Consider the following 17,922-nt stretch of genomic DNA (forward strand, 5'->3'; position numbering starts at 1 on the left):
TGGCTTCACAGGTGAATTCTAGCAAACATTTAGAGAAGAGCTAACACCCATCTTTCTCAAACTCTTCCAAAAAATTGCAGAGGAAGGAACACTCCCAAACTCATTCTATGAGGCCACCATCACCCTGATACCAAAACCAGACAAAGATACTACAAAAAAAGAAAATTACAGACCAATATCACTGATGAATATAGATGCAAAAATCCTCAACAAAATACTAGCAAACAGAATCCAACAACACATTAAAAGGATCATACACCATGATCAAGTGGGATTTATCCCAGGGATGCAAAGATTCTTCAATATACACAAATCAATCAGTGTGATACACCATGTTAACAAATTGAAGAAGAAAAACCATATGATCATCTCAATAGATGCAGAAAAAGCTTTTGACAAAATTCAACACCTGTTTATGATAAAAACTCTCCAGAAAGTGGGCGTAGAGGGAACCTACCTCAACATAATAAAGGCCATATATGACAAACCCACAGCAAACATCATTCTCAACAGTGAAAAACTGAAAGCATTTCCTCTAAGATCAGGAACGAGACAAGGATGTCCACTCTCACCACTATTATTCAACATAGTTTTGGAAGTCCTAGTCACGGCAATCAGAGAAGAAAAAGAAATAAAAGGAATACAAATTGGAAACGAAGAAGTAAAACTGCCACTGTTTGCAGATGACATGATACTATACGTAGAGAATCCTAAAAAGGCCACCAGAAAACTACTAGAGCTAATCAATGAATTTGGTAAAGTTGCAGGATACAAAATTAATGCACAGAAATGTCTTGCATTCCTATACACTAATGATGAAAAATCTGAAAGAGAAATTATGGAAACACTCCCATTTACCATTGCAACAAAAAGAATAAAATACCTAGGAATAAATCTACCTAGGGAGACAAAAGACCTGTATGTAGAAAACTATAAGACACTGATGAAAGAAATTAAAGATGACACAAACAGATGGAGAGATATACCATGTTCTTGGATTGGAAGAATCAATATTGTGAAAATGACTATATTACCCAAAGCAATCTACAGGTTCAGTGCAATCCCTATCAAAGTACCAACGGCATTATTTTACAGAACTAGAACAAATCATCTTAAAATTTGTATGGAGACACAAAAGACCCCAAATAGCCAAAGCAGTCTTGAAGGAAAAAAACGGAGCTGGAGGAATCAGACTCCCTGACTTCAGACTATACTACAAAGCTACAGTAATCAAGACAATATGGTACTGGCACAAAAACAGAAACATAGATCAACGGAACAAGATAGAAAGCCCAGAGATAAACCCACGCACCTACATTCAACTAATCTATGACAAACGAGGCAAAGATATACAATGGAGAAAAGACAGTCTCTTCAATAAGTGGTGCTGGGAAAACTGGACAGCTACATGTAAAAGAATGAAATTAGAACACTTCCTAACACCATACACAAAAATAAACTCAAAATCGATTCGAGACCTAACTGTAAGACTGGACACTATAAAACTCTTAGAGGAAAACCTAGGCAGAACACTCTTTGACATAAAACACAGCAAGATCTTTTCTGATCCACCTCCTAGAGTAATGGAAATAAAAACAAAAATAAACAAATGGGACCTAATGAAATTTCAAAGCTTTTGCACAGCAAAGGAAACTATAAACAAGATGAAAAGACAACCCTCAGAATGGGAGAAAATATTTGCAAACGAATCAACGGACAAAGGATTAATCTCCAAAATATATAAACAGCTCATGCAGCTCAATATTAAAGAAACAAACAACCCAATCCAAAAATGGGCAGAAGACCTAAATAGACATTTCTCCAAAGAAGACATACAGATGGCCAAGAGGCACATGAAAAGCTGCTAAACATCACTAATTATTAGAGAAATGCAAATCAAAACTACAATGAGATATCATCTCACACCAGTTAGAACGGGCATCATCAGAAAATCTACAAACAACAAATGCTGGAGAGGGTGTGGAGAAAAGGGAACCCTCTTGCACTGTTGGTGAGAATGAAAATTGATACAGCCACTATGGAGAACAGTATGGAGGTTCCTTAAAAGAGTAAAAATAGAATTACCATAGTATCCAGCAATCCCACTGCTGGGCATATACCCAGAGAAAACCATAATTCAAAAAGACACATGCACCCCAATGTTCACTGCAGCACTATTTACAATAGCCAGGTCATGGAAGCAACCTAAATGCCCATCGACAGACGAATGGATAAAGAAGTTGTGGGGGCTTCCCTGGTGTCACGGTGGTTGAGAATCCGCCTGCCAATGCAGGAGACACGGGTTCGAGCCCTGGTCTGGGCAGACCCCACATGCCGTGGAGCAACTAAGCCCGTGAGCCACAACTACTGAGCCTGCGTGTCTGGAGCCTGTGCCCCGCAACAAGAGAGGCCGCGACAGTAAAAGGCCCGCGCACCGCGATGAAGAGTGGCCCCCACTTGCCGCAACTAGAGAAAGCCCTCACACAGAAACGAAGACCCAACACAGCCAAAAATAATTAAAAAAAAAAAAAGATTCTTTCTTAAAAAAAAAAGAAGTTGTGGTACATATATACAATGGAATATTACTCAGCCATAAAAAGGAGTAAAATTGAGTCATCTGTTGAGACATGGATGGACCTAAAGACTGTCATACAGAGTGAAGTAAGTCAGAAAGAGAAACACAAATATCGTATATTAACACATGTATGTGGAACCTAGAAAAATGGTACAGATGAACTGGTTTGCAGGGCAGAAGTTGAGACACAGATGTAGAGAACAAACGTATGGACACCAATGGGGGAAAACCAGGGTGGGGTGGGGATGGTGGTGTGCTGAATTGGGCGATTGGGATTGACATGTATACACTGATGTGTATAAAATTGATGACTAATAAGAACCTGCAGTATAAAAAAACAAACAAACAAACAAAAAACTAATACTAAACTTTCTTTGGGTTATTTGTATGGAAATATGTTAATATAAATGTTTCAGACATTACCTGAAATTTCTAAAAATCTTATATGTTCTGGTATAATGTTATAAGTCATAATTCTAGTTATTACTTTAAAATGGATATCTCAGAAATAACTAAATTTCCTTGTCAATTGCATTATTATGAACTTTCATCCAATCTTTAACCGTGGTCATTTTTAAGTCTTTTGCCATTTACAGACAGTTCTGGGTGTACCCTGATGCTTTTGCAAAAATGTTCCTATAAAAGGGTTTCATCTTCAAGGAATTCATGGAAAAGACTCTGACAAGTACAGTTTTTTGGTAACTGACTATACTGCTGAACTGAGTTAACAAGCATTTTCAGAACTCTAACGGAAAACTGATAAATTCATAAAGTGCTAACAAAAGATCAAGATGAAAAAAAAATTAATTACATGGGACTGAGTGAACTGATGAGGATGATTATAATTTTTGTGACTTTCTGTTTGAATTAAAAAAAAAAATCCCACAAGGACTCAGAGGCAAAAAATATACAAATCAATTTTCACTGCAAAGTAAAGGAGCTATTACAGTGGAGGATTACTGGACTGAATGTCAATATTATGACATAGAAAAAATATATATATATATATATGTGTCATCTTGGGCATGTTACTTAACTTGTCTCATATGTAAAATGGGATAGTAGTAGTATTGTTGGGAAATTATGTGAGATAGTATATGTAATGTAGAGCACTTAGAATGGTATAGGTTCAAACAAAGACTAAAAAAAAAAAAAAAAGAAATCCTTACAGAACTGCACATAAATTTAAGTATTACTGGGAAGAGCAAAGGAAATGAAAAGAGACTTACATCAGCAGATAAAAAGATAAAACATTCAGGAGTACTAAATTCCTAAAAAAAGGATTTGACTATAGAACACGAAATGTCAAAAATATTAGTCCTTTTTCTGTTAAAACAAACTCTACAAGTAATATAGGCTCATGTGCAGAGACTGGAAAAATGCACATGAGAAAATTTTCAGTGAATTAAGATTATCCATAATCAAACCTCCCAGAGATGATGCTATGAAATTTTGGAATTCATTTTTTCATACTTTCTCCTGTCTGTGTATATATAAAAACAGAAAATTTTCCCCAAACTGAGTTGTAATAACTCTAGCTAATTAAGTCCTTGAAAAGCACAGAGGAAGTTTCAAGACCTAATGAATTAAATAATAACTAGTTTCTCGTTTTGATTACCATGTAATTAAAATATATAAAAAATACGGAGCACAGAAACACTGAAGGATAACATTTATAAAGCACTTATATTGTGCCAGGCACACACCTAAAGTCCATACACAAACTAACCCTTTTGGTTCTCACAATAGCTCCATGAAGTGGGTACAATTATTGTCCTGAAAGCAAGGCCCAGTGAAGTTAAGCAACTTGCCCCAAGGTCACACAGTAGGTAAAATGCTAAACTGGGATTAGAACCTAGGCAGTAGGGCTCCAGAGTCCACATTCTTAACCACTTTGCTATGCTGCCTCTCAAATAGGGATACAATATTGTCACTGTAGATACAATATTATCACGATTAGAAAAAAAAAAAAAACTCCCTTATGCTTATCTATAACTTGGCAGCAAATGATATATAAAATAGGGATTGCTAAGCTAATCATAAAACTGTCCAACATGTTGAAAATCATAACCCAAATAATGTAGCAAATAAATACTGATTAAAGTAAACAGAACTTGCATTTCACAAGCACAGATGGAAGGATGATCTTGGAGGAGGGATACTGGTGACAAATGTAGCCAATACAAGCTTTCTTCAAGGATGCACTGTCTGTGTTTAGGTTTATGACGTAAAGGGTTAAACTGCCAAGAATTTTTAAAAAGGTTGATGCATCTGTGGCTGCATTTCCCCAGAGCACCATAACCCCTGGTCTTGCCAAAATTAAATAAAAGGATTGACTGTCCTCTTTCTTCCTCTGCCTTCAGAATGTCACCATCTGAACCGTGTGGGGAATAAAGCTACTATGAACTCAGCATTCAGGAGGAATTTTCTGCTTGGATTGCAACCAAAACTCCTATTCCATGACCGGGTCCCAGGAGTCTCAAAGGGCACTAGAGGCAGATTCAAACACTCATCCCTTCCAAGGAAGATTTTGAAAAGGAAAAGCATGGGAGATAAGAAGTTATACAATTAATTATATCATAGGTACTGCTAAGACAGGGCTATATCCTAGGTTATGACATGTGCACGTCACCAGACTGACCAAAGAGAAGTAACGTTAAGTAGTATTTTTATGACATGTGAGAGGTACCCAATAAAGGAGAGGGAGCAAGGGAGAGTATATTAATCAAGAAAGCTAACTACTATGCCAAACATCCCCTAAATGTCAGTACTATTGCACAGTAAGAGTTTGTTTCTTTCTCATGTTACAGTCCAATGCAGATTAGGAGAGGGCAGGGATCCACATGGCCATTCAGGGTCTCAGGCCTCTTCCTCCAGTGCTTCCCTCACCTTCCAGGACCCTCAGGGTCCTCTTCTGGATTCTGTGCTTACAGTCAACAAGCCAGGAAAGACAAAGTAAAGGAACATGTGGGAGGTTTTATAGGGACGAGGCCAGAAAGTGACCACATTCTACTGGCCAGAACTCAGTCACCTATCCCCACCCAACTGAAAGGAAGACTGGAAAATTGGACCCAGAGAGAAAAGAATACAGGGTTTGATGGAATATTTTCTCTGCCATGAGGAGGAGGAAGGAAATCAATCCAGATCTGGACAAAAATAGACAGACATGCCTTTAGCTAAGTCATTGTCAGCAGCCATACTTCTTGGGGGTAAACTGAGCTGAACCTGAATTATCAATCAATTAAGAATGTCCTACCATGAATACCTTTCCCTAGCCCTGCCAAACATGGAATGATAATCCCATGTTCCTCTAGGCCAGTGGTTCTTAACCAAGGGCGATGTTGCCCTGTCAGGGACATTTGGCAACGCCTGAAGACATTTTTGATTGTCACAGTTGGGTGAGGAGTGCCACAGACATCTAGTAGGTAGAGGCCAGGGATACTGCTAAACATCCTACAGTGTACAAAACAATCCCCCATAAGAGAGAATTATCTGGCCCAAAATGTCAATAGCACCATGGTTAAGAAGCTCTGCTCTAGGCCTTGAATCTAGGGTCTTGTTCACACACCTATTATAATACTTGCATTCATGTGCCATTTCTGTGTACCTACTATGTGCCCGGTGCTTCACCTAGCACATTGTAATGGAATAGTTATTTCCATGTCTCTTCTTCCCCTTCCCCACTAGATTATGAGTTCAGGGCAAGAACAGAATTGGTTTTTGTATCCATCACCACCCTCCAGTGTCCACTAATATCAGGCATATAATACACGTTGAATGAGTAGATGGGTGGATGAACCTGAACCACTGTGTCCCACACTCTCACCTTCTGAATAAATGAAGGTATTTGGTTCTCAAGACTTCCCGTTTTGAAAACCTAACAAAACAACAACAAGGAGGCGATAATCCAGTCTGTCCTTAAGAAATCCAATGCTCAAAGGAGCACATGGCCTTAGAGGCTGGTAATGAAGCACAAAGCCTCACCTTCATAAGTCAGCTCTTCACAAACCCTCATCCAGGCCCAAAGATATAGGAAGTTGTACCCATGTGGCAGCTGCCTGTTGAACTTCATTTGATCTGAGCTCTGTATGTGCAACTACCATCCCAGCTCCAATAACACAGCACGTGGGGATGGGCACAATGACAAAACTGTTTGTCATTCAAAATCTGTCCACACAAGAGAAGAGGAGAGGAGCCCCTAAGGTCTGGAGTAGGGCCCACTTCCTTCTAGAAAGTAGCTTCCCTTAATGGCAGTGAGTCCACTGATCCAAACAGAAGTCAGCCCATGAGGTTCCTTTCCTGGTTCTCTTCCCTCCTCATCTCTCCCCATCCTCTGCATCAGCTTTTGAATCTAAAAGAGAGTAGAGCTCTCGGGCACATCTCAAAGCATGTCAAGGACAGCTGGAACGTGTTGTTATACCACTCATCACCAAAACACCACCTCACTTTGAAAAACGTTTTCCAAGAAAGTTCTTTCATATTTGTTATCTTATTTGACCCTCATCCTCTTCCTTCAAGCCTAATATTCTCTCACAACACTTTTCAATGGTTTGAAGCTTTACTGGGACAAAACATGGTCCCAGTACATTTTACCCTGGGCAGCTCTGCTATGGTGCACACCCTCATGCTAGGTGGAGAGAGAACAAAATTTGAAACCAGAGAGCCTGGCTCCATCCAATTGCTGACGCTGTCACTTACCAGCTCGATGGCTCAGTTTATGTCATCATTTTCTCTGGGACCATCTCCTCCTATATGAAGCAGAATCAGTGCCTCCTGTGCTACTTCATCCATTGCTCTTAAAAGGATCCAGTGGGATACACCATGCAAGAGCATTTCGTAATGTGGTGTCCTAGCTTCTTCCCAGAAATGATTAATATGCCTCTCAGCCACTGAATGTCTCTGACTACGGTTGAACTGCTAGAAAATACAAATTAGATCGCATAAATGATATTATTTAACTGAGGGCTGCATTTTTTTCTTCAACCAATATCTGATGATTTCTAAATTGACTTAACAAAGGGAATAAACAGAAACTGCTTATATTCTCTTTCATATCACAGCTTCTCATTGTTTAGCAATAACTCAAGTGTAACCGTACTCATCTTTGGCCAAGAAAAATAATGCAATGAAACAATTCAAAACCATACACTGTTCTTTCAGTTTTCTCTCCTAAGACACCACAAAACTGGAATGACAGAGGAATGTCTTGGGACCACTGGATGTACTTTTTTTCGTAATGAATAATATATAAACATATTATCTGTTTAAAAGTCTCACACGATACAAAAATATAGAGTAAACAAAAAAAACCACCCATCTTCACTCCCCAGAGGTAATCAGCCATCAGTCTGTCTGGTGTGCATCCTGCCAGACTTCTTTCTGCAAATAACTATATGTGTTTATATACAGAAATCTCTTATTCTGTTTTGTTATATAATAGAGATCATACTTTAAGAGCTGTCCTACAACTTGCTTTTTTGACTTTTTGTATATTTTCCCATGTCATGCATGCCTATCCACCCCATCTTTTTTTTTTTTTTAAGAGTGAAACAGACACTTGATTAATTTATTTATTTTTTTTGGCTGTGTTGGGTCTTCGTTTCTGTGCAAGGGTTTTCTCTAGTTGTGGCAAGCGGGGGCCACTCTTCATCGCAGTGCACGGGCCTTTCACTGTCGTGGCCTCTCTTGTTGCGGGGCACAGGCTCCAGACGCGCAGGCTCAGTAGTTGTGGCTCACGGGCCTAGTTGCTCCGCAGCATGTGGGATCTTCCCAGACCAGGGCGCAAACCCGTGTCCCCTGCATTGGCAGGCAGATTCTCAACCACTGCGCCACCAGGGAAGCCCACCTCATCTTTTTAATAGCATATGGTTTTCTGTTAGGTAAATACCCCAAACTTTACTTAACCTTAATGGTCCTCGATTTCCAAAATTACAAAACTTTGCTAAACTTTAAAACTTTTAAATCTCCATTTGATTGCCTCTCTCCAAATTTCACCTGAAAACCACTTCCAGTAAGTTCTAATATCTCCTTTCAATAGAGTCATTTTAAGAAAAGGCTGAAGAGAGGGTTAGCAGTCTATACTCAATGCTAAATCTTTCAAACTTCATTCCTTATTCATTGCTAACAGCATTTGTTCAATTAGTCCTACGTTTCACCTTCAGAGAGAATGGGCCTATACCTATGGGCTTTCCATGTTAAGCATTACAAACTTCAGCCTCAACACACACACGCACATACACACACACACACACACACACAAACAATGCTAAGACGAAAGAAAGAAGGCTTGCATGTGAAAATCTTAGCAAGCTATATGGAATTGTCTACCCAGTTAAGCATGGTCTTGGGTTCTATAAAAGAACTAAATAGAATGATATTGCTAGAATTTTCCACAAGAGGAAAAACTATCTTCACTTGGAATTTCCAAATTCAAATATTTGTTGATTGCCTACTATATGCTGAGAGGGGATCAAAAGTAGTCTGAGATCCAACCTCTGCCTTCTAGAAGCTATAAAACAGTTGGGGAGGTGAGGTTTACAGGAATAAAACAAGTAACTAACAATGCAAAGTAGTCCAAAGTCATTCATCTGAGTGAGCAAATGAGTGGTTCAAGCAATGGTGCTCCAGGAGGAGCTCTCAGGGACAGTAAATCAAGGGAAGTAACACCGCACAAGTCACTCTGAATAGAGCCCTCAGCACTGCAATGAGGGCTTGAAACGTAGAGTCAGTTGATGAGGGCTATTTGTTACATGACCATCAAATAGTAATTCTGAGTCTAAGACACCCCTGGACAAATGAATAGAAGTATAAGTGCACACCTGGTAGAAATAGGACATAATAATGCTCCAATAGGTGAAAACCCAAAAGATGCCACCTAGATACTCAATACAGACCCAGAGCTATATCCAGAATCTCCCAACCCCTGCACCTTCTACGGGCCAAAGAGGCTGCAAAGCACTATCTCTGCAAAGCCTTCTTGGCGGGATCAGAATTTAAGTTGTAGGCACTTTTCCTCTCCTGAAGGCTGACTGCATGTAAATACATTCAAAAACCATCACTAAGCATCTACTATGTGTCTGTTGCCTAAGTTAAGAGCAGATTAAGAAGACACATGGTTCTTACCTTGAAAGCGTTCACAAGTATCTGAACAACTGAACCCACCTCCCCAGCTAATCAATGGTAGAGCCTGAATACATTGAAAAAAAGGAGCAACAGGAGAACATACGCAAAAAATATTTCTGTAGGCCAATAAAAAGAGGATATTACAAAAGATTTCTTGTGTTCGCTTATTCTTACAATGTTGAGCCTTATCATCTAGAGGGCCTAGTCGTTTCTTTCAACGCTATGGACAGAAGTGTTGTCTATCTATATATCCCTTTAATGGAGCTTTTAAATAAGCTTCAATTTTATTTCTCCATTCCTCACAAAGGTAGCCTCGATCTAAGCCCCAAACTGCCAATATCTCCCCTCAACAAATGACTAAAAAAATAAAGAAAGGAGGGAAGGAAGGAAGGGAGGGAGGAAGGGAGAGAAAGAAAGAAAGAAAGAAAGAAAAGAAAGAAAGAAAGAGAGAGAGAGAGAGGGAGGGAGGGAGGGAGGGAGGGAGAGAGAAAGAAAGAAAAATTTTACAGTAGCTATGAGAAGAAGAGAACTGCTGTACCACGTCAAGTCCAACTTTGTACAGAGCACATGGTAAGAAGAAATACACTATACTGTAATTAAAATGACTTACAGAAGCAGCAAAGGCACAGCAGCATTCAGAAATACTAGAGGGAAAATCGAGAGAAGCAAGACATTACTGTCTCTCACTAGAAGTCAAGAAAATAGGCGGAACAAAGTGTTCTTTGATGGCTTGGCAGCAGCAAAGATGGCAACAGTGTAGAACTGAGCTGATGAGAGGCTCATTTTTGGAGGAAACTCGACTTCTTTAAGTTGCTTGCCATTGATTGTGGGTCTCATATAATAGCTGATTTTTTTCCCTAAGAATAGACCTTTGTTCTCATATAGTACTGCACTCTTGAATGTTTCAGTACTAGTTATGATGCCTAAGAAAGGCACCAAACACTAAATTTGTTCAAAACAAAGAAGGAATCAATTATTAAATCATCTTTTCTAAGAACTCACCAATCAATAAATAAAATGTGTTTGGAAAACAAATATTTTCCTGCCTCTGCTGTTTTTACTTTCAGTAGCATTAACTTAAAAGGTACCATTTCAGCAATATTTTTCTCAAAAAACGAGACTTATCAACTCACTTGCATTCAAGCCACTCTGGTCCTCTCCCTTTTTTTTAGGAATGAAGCTCTATTCAAGGGAGCCTGTGCTCATTAAAAATACCTCACAGCATTAATGTTCTCATTAGAAGCTTCAATGGGTGTGATGTCTTTAATGCTGGCTCTGTTTGTGTCTACTATCCACCTGTGCAAATGTCTAAATGACAGTTGATAAACAATATGTAAATCACTGCAAAAGAGAACCACGCAGAAAAACCTGGAGCTTAATTACATGTCCCAGAGCCTCACCTCCAAAGATACAAAAGGTCTGACTGTTTTATCTATCTTGTGATAGATTTGGAATTAAGTGATCAGATTCTCTGCAATAATACTGTAATAAAAGATAATACTTAATTCCTTACAAAAGTGACATCCTTACCAAATAAGCTTAGTTTATTCCCACCGTTTTCCCTTATTTACTGTGCACCGGTAATGCACGGGAATGCAGTGGCCTCCTTTCCACTCCTGAAATGCATCAGCCCTCTCCCTTCTCACAGCTTCTGCACAGACAATTCCCTCTGTCTAGAACATTCTATACACTCTTCCTCACCTAGTTAAATCCAATTCACCTTCCAGATCTCAATTCAAAAGGCCCTTGTCCAAAACACCCTTCCCTCACCACCCTACCACTGTCCTGCCTGGATGAGATTCCCCGTTACATAGGTTCTTGCAGCTTCCTGTGCTTTTCCCTCAGAGCACTTATCAGTCTGTAGAGTAATTATGTAACTGTGTGTGTTCTTTGACTAATATCTATCTTTCTACACCAGACTGTAAGCCCTGCCAGAACAGAGACTATGGCTGTTTTGCTTTCACTGGATTCTTGGAGCCTAATGCAATGCCTGGAATATAGTAGGCACTCAATTTGCTGAATGAATTTAGTAAGCAAACCCCATCATGTCCTGACACACTGCCATATAAATGGTCAGGCCAAATAAAGATGAAGTGAAGAAAATAGTGTCTGAAAACAGTCTGATCAATCGGCCTGACATAGTGCTAGTAAGTAGATTCTTCTCGGTGAATTTAGTTTATCTTGATCTATGCTATGGTCGTGACCCTGACAAAGAACTGGTTTAGTCCTAAGGATAGCATAATATGATAGAAGGATTAGGTTCTGCAGTGTAGTTCAGAAAATCCCAAACAGCAGTGGCTTAAACAAGATAGATGCATATTTCTCCCTCACTGTAAACAAGGTCTAAATACAAAGTTACCCAGGACTGCTACAGTGATCTGCAGTGAGAAGACCCAGGTTCCGTCTATCTTGCTGCAAAACCCTCCTTAGCATCTACTTCATGCTTCTACTTCATGATCCATCAAGGCTGCTCAAGTCCAGCCATCCCAACCAATTCTAGGCATTAGTAAGAAAGAAAGAGGTAAAAAAGAGGTAAAAAAGCTTCCCCTTTTCTAGAAATTTCACACATAAGTCCTTTAGTCAGAATGTAGTCATACAGCCATACTTAGAGGCAAGGGAAGCTAGAAAATATAGTCTGTATTCTAGAAGTTTATATTAATAACAAAGAAAGGAAGGCTGGATACTGGGAGACAATCAGTAGTTTCTGCCACAAATTGCAAAAACATTTGAGGGGATCTCGTTTGCTGTTCCTGGTAACAGCAGGTCCCTCCTCAAATGGATGTCATCTAAGCAAGTAAGACCGACCAAACGGGAGAAAGAAACCTGTATGTCCAACAACGGAATGTAATTCGAGCCTTGATATGAACAAACAAGTTAGTCTCCATGCAAGATAACCAAGTATCACTGTCACATGAGTTCTGAAATGTGTTTTTAGTTTTGCTTTGATTTTATTTTCTATTTTCATAAAATGTTTGTACCATTTACACTGTCCCAGAGCAGACTCAGAGTTTCATGTTTCATAGCCTGCCCGTTCTACTACATACCACCTTTGCTTTGGTCTTTGAACTATTTTTTTTAGTCTTTGGGAGTTTCAGTACCCTGATGGATTTCAGATCATGAACAAGAGATGAAAATGTGACCAGGGGAACACTCATGTAAAAACTAAATGCAGGGTGTCCTACATCAGAGCCACCGCCGGGGAGGAGCAGCCGCTGCCACCAAAGAGTGGGCCCTGAGGGAGAAGGCAGCGAGAACACAGCAGATGACCCCAGCGTTGCTGACAGGAACATGGAGATCTGGAAGAGCAGGAAGCTCGTTAGGAGCTTGGAGGCGGCCCGCAGCAAAGGCACAGGCATGATGTCACTGATCATCCCTCCCAAAGACCAGATTTCACGAGTGGCAAAAATGTTAGCAGAGGAGTTTGGAAGTGCATCTAACTTTAAGTTACTAGCAAACCGCCTTTCAGTCCTGGGAGCCATTACATCTGTACAACAAAGACTCAAGTTTTATAACGAAGTACATCCAAATGGCCTGGTAGTTTAAATGGCCTGTGCTACAACTATAACAGAAGAGGGAAAGGAAAAGAAAGTCAACATTGACTTTGAACCTTTCGAACCAATTAATAGGTCATTGTATTTGTGGGACAACCAACTCCATCCAGAGGCTCTTACAGCACTGCTTCCAGAAGACAGCAAGTTGGCATCACTGTAACAGATGGTAGTGGTGACTTTTTGGCACACTCCAAGGAAATACAAGAGAAGTCCTGCACAAATTCACTGTGGCTCTCCCAAAGAAACATGGTGGAGGATGTCAACCAGCCTGCATCTTGCCCATTTAAGAATGGGAAGTGACCTAACTCGATTTGGAAAGTAGCTCAGACAGTGGGGCAGCTGTTTATTTCTGGGGACAAAGTGAATGTGACTGGTCTCGTTTTAGCTGGATCAGCTGACTTTAAAACTGAACTAAGTCTATCTGCTATGTTTGATCAGAGGTTACAATCAAAAGTTTTTAAATTAGTTGATACATCTTACGGTGGTAAAAATGGATTCAACCAAGCTATTGAGATATCTACTGAAGTCCTCTCCAACATGAAGCTCATTCAAGACAAGAAATTAATAGAGCGATACTCTGATGACATCAGCCAGAGAGATGTTCTTCATTGCCAGAGCACAGAAGAGGACAAAATTTTCTATCAACTCCAGAGAAAGAGAAGGATAAATCTCATTTTACAGACAAAGAGGCACGACAAGAACATGCGCATGATGCCCCTGTTGGAATGGTTTGCTGACAACTATAAAAAAAATTTGGAGCTATGTTGGAAATTGTCACAGATAAGGCACAAGAAGGATCCCAGTTTGTGAAAGGATTTGGTGCAATTGGAGGTACCTTGCGTTACCGAGTAGATTTCCAGGGAATGGAATACCAAGGAGGAGACGATGAATTTTTTGACTTTGATGATTACTAGGTAGTTGACATGGGTCTGGCAAAACGTGCCTCACCCCCCAGCATCCAACCCAAGAAACATACCCGTGGTGGAATCCAAACAAATCCCTGCCTTACAATTGGAACATTTCTAGAACTTAATCCACGAGCACTGGATATTGAAAAGAAAACCGAAACAAAACCTGACCCAACCCTACACTTTGGTTTGTCATGGTATCAGCACAGCAACCTACAGCTAAGTTCCTAAATGCCACTTTGGACTAATTTTTAAATCCCAGTTTTTATTTTTATTCGACGGTGAAATTGGCTGCTCTTGTATTTTATGGGGAAAAAATGATGTTTTTAAACTTCATACATAGAAGCAAAAATACTTTCACTGCTGTAAACCTTCAAAAGTTAATAGAAATGAGATCGTTCGACTGGAGAAAAATTAAATTGCTGCATTTCACAGTGACCCATTTACATGGCATCCTCAGATTAGACTGCATAAGAAGAAATATATGTGGTGAATATCGGGAGAAAAAAATACCATATACAATCAGTCTAATTCTTCTCAAATGGCTTCAATGTGGGTTTTCAGTCAGAAGAGGGGCTTTTCATTTTTCTGCTAATCTCTCAAACACACTCCCTTATAATATATGCATTTGGGGTCATATGACTTCTGCATTTCCTAAAATACCAATGGTTGAATTGTTAATTACAGAATAAAACTTACATAGAAAAATATACTCAAGAGGTAAGTCAAACCAGATTGGTACCTTCTTAAAAAAAAAAGAGTTGGTCAGACTTCAACTACTAAACTCGAGGTATTTCAGAAATTAAGAGGAAGAACTGAGCAAGAAGCAAGATGGGAATCCCCGAAGCTGTTCTAAAAATGGCAAGCTAGTGACACCAGTGACAGTTGCTAGAAGCGTAAAGGAAACCTTTACAAAATTGCTAGAGATTCGACCTCACTTGTTTCTAGCGCGTCCTTCTCTGAGGGAAACAACGCTTTGTGCCCAGTTTAGATTTAGTGTGGCTACGGCAGTTTTAAAGTAAGTTTTTTTGATTAACCACAGCAGCATGTGGTAATGTTTTACTGCGGATAAGTCATCGCAGAAAGACAGATCCGAGGACATGGTATACTGCATAATAACCAAACCTCACAATTTTCTGGCCCATTCTCCAGCCCACCCCGACACACACCCATCCTCTCTGAAAAGTAACTGTCTGCTCTTTGCAGTCAGGAAATTCTACAACAAGCCAGCCTGTGATCAAAGGCCTCTCCATCAGCTTTCCCCAGATACATAATCCACAGCTGGCAAAGACTCAGAAACATCCTCTTGACCATGAATAAATTTGATTTTTTGGACTGGAGGTATGCAAAATCATGTTATACAGCCCACAATGATCATGCATTTGAAGATTACTCCTCCTCTCCAGGACAAATTTTCTCTTTCTGAATCTTGGTCCTGTTTCTGAGGTATACCACGACATCAGGTCTGAAAAATTAGAGGAGAATTTCCCATTGCCAGGGAAGACTGTCAGAAAAGCTCACGACTTAAAAGGAGAAAAGGAAAATAGAATTAAATTTGTCAATATGTGACGATGCCAATAGGCATTACACACGCGCCCGCACGCGCACACACACACACAGTGCTAGGAGTCAAATAAGCTTAGGAAACACTAACTGAAAGGTTTCTTTCTTGCAGACCTTCTCAGAGCCTTTAATATTGCCAGTATACATTATGGATCTCCAAGAGGGGCACAGTAGACAGATCTTCTACTTCAACTCTTGTTCATCTTATACGGCAAATGCTGTGTAGAATATACATGGCAACACACTAGAATGGAAAGAAATGTATCAAGATTAAACAGGGCTGTCTCTGGGTAATGAAGTTTACAGGTAATTTTAATTCTCTGTATCTCTAAATTCTCTATCATGAATTGCTATTGCTTTTACAATCTGAAAAAAGTTAAGGATGAGAAAGAAAAACTAACCTTTGAATCTATATTGTTTTAATATTTTTAAAAATCAGAAGTAACTGAAAGTGAGATTTTTTTCTTTCTTTTAAGAAACAGAGGTGTTTATTGTTCTTTAAGATTTACTGTATACCTCCAGTATGCCAGGTTCTAATGTAGGAGTAATAAAAAGGAAGAATTTATTTTGATGATTCACTACATAGTGCCAGTAGCCTGAAAGAGGAAAAGAAACTCTTCAAAGGTCTTCCCACTATGAGCTAATAAATAAACTAAAGCCTGCAAACATAATAAAAATACTTGTACAATATCAATATAAAAATATATATTTATGCTATTGTGCTTTTTCCCCCTAATCATTTAAAAGATCTCCTTTAAATATAACCTCTTGATTTATTTTGTAACAGTACCCTATATATAAAAACTTGAATTGGAAATAAAACTTTATCAATAGACCCTTAAACTCTATCATTCATTCTTTCATCAAGTTATTAAATGCTTATTACATACTGGGAAATACGTGATTATTCTTGGAGAATTCCATGAAAGCAGGTCCTTCTTCATGATTAGTTATTTTAGCAGGTTATTAGTTAAATAAATCTAATACTATGTATAAAATTAGAAAGAGAAAAATTAGCATAGAGAAACTAAAGTTATAACAGACCTACGTAGCAAATATCTTATGATATGATCTGTTGCTTTGTCTTATTTTCAGTTTGATAATCATGGTAACTTGGACTATCCAGAAAAGTAAAACCAAACTCTAATTCTGGCCAAAAGAAAAAAATTTCAGTATGCTTGGTCCTAAGGCTTCCTACGTTTCCAGATATGCCAGGTTTAGCAAAAGAGACAGGAAGAGCCAGGCATCAAAGTCCATCTTTAGCAATTCTACAAACCACTTACTTGTTAAGGCGTTTCTGTCCCCAGTTACAACCACAGTGACTCGGTTAAACTAGCAAAGCCACCTCTCCAGGTTCATCATGAACAAAAGAACTCTTCTTCTAACCCCTCCAGGCTATTCTTCCCATGGAATATTTTCAGACAGTTCTGGGAATGACCCCCTTCCTCTCAGCTAGGGGGAAGGTCAAGAATGGTCAACAGGACACTCTAATGTAGGCAGACTTTGGGACTTGATTCACCCATCAAGGGAGACAAAGAACATGCTTCTATTTATGTCATCTCCCAAGATGAGACCAGAAAATCTCTGTGTAGTCTCTCTACAACTCAAAGGGGAGGAACCCAGGGAAATTATGTCAGCTGGAAGCCCCAGTGTGGAAATTCTCAGTCCACCAGGTTAACCACAGCCAGATGGAAGGGCCACAAATAGGTACAAGTTCCTTTGCTTTGAGACCTGAATAAACAGGCCTAAATTTTGTGACTAGCCAAATAAGCAGCAAACTTATTTGCTCAGGGAAATTATATTGCCCTGCTCTAATTACAGCTCTGCTGGAACAGAGTTTCTAGAAAGTGCTGAGATTTCCTTCAATTTCACTGAGCAAGAATTCCAATGACTAAAGTGGACCCACAAAACCATATTAGAAAAGCCATTTAAGGAATAAATATCCACAAATCAAACCAAAGCAAAACAAAAATAAACTAAGTCTACCATTTTTGAGTATTTACTATACACATATATTCACTAAACATGCAATGTGTTTCTAGTTCACACTACTGAATTTGTCTTACGATGTCAATAGCAGCAAGAAAGTCTGTAAGACTAGCTCAAAAGGATTCCTAGAGAGCCTAAGAAACAAGGAATCCAGTGCCTCAGAAGTACAACTTTATTTTAAGACGGGAAAAAAAAAAATTGTTTTATAAGTAAG

The 17,922-nt window shown here is 39.2% G+C and overlaps 1 protein-coding gene and 1 pseudogene across 3 annotated transcripts in view; one reads left to right on the plus strand and one right to left on the minus strand.

Annotated features, from left to right (window-relative positions):
- Positions 1–17,922, minus strand: part of ANKRD44 (ankyrin repeat domain 44) — a 326,656-nt gene that overhangs the window by 245,467 nt on the left and 63,267 nt on the right. The window lies entirely within an intron of this gene.
- LOC103014610 (eukaryotic peptide chain release factor subunit 1-like) lies at positions 12,962–14,162 on the plus strand (annotated as a pseudogene).

The sequence above is a fragment of the Balaenoptera acutorostrata genome, chromosome 8, assembly GCF_949987535.1.
Source record: "Balaenoptera acutorostrata chromosome 8, mBalAcu1.1, whole genome shotgun sequence".
NCBI lineage: Eukaryota > Metazoa > Chordata > Mammalia > Artiodactyla > Balaenopteridae > Balaenoptera > Balaenoptera acutorostrata.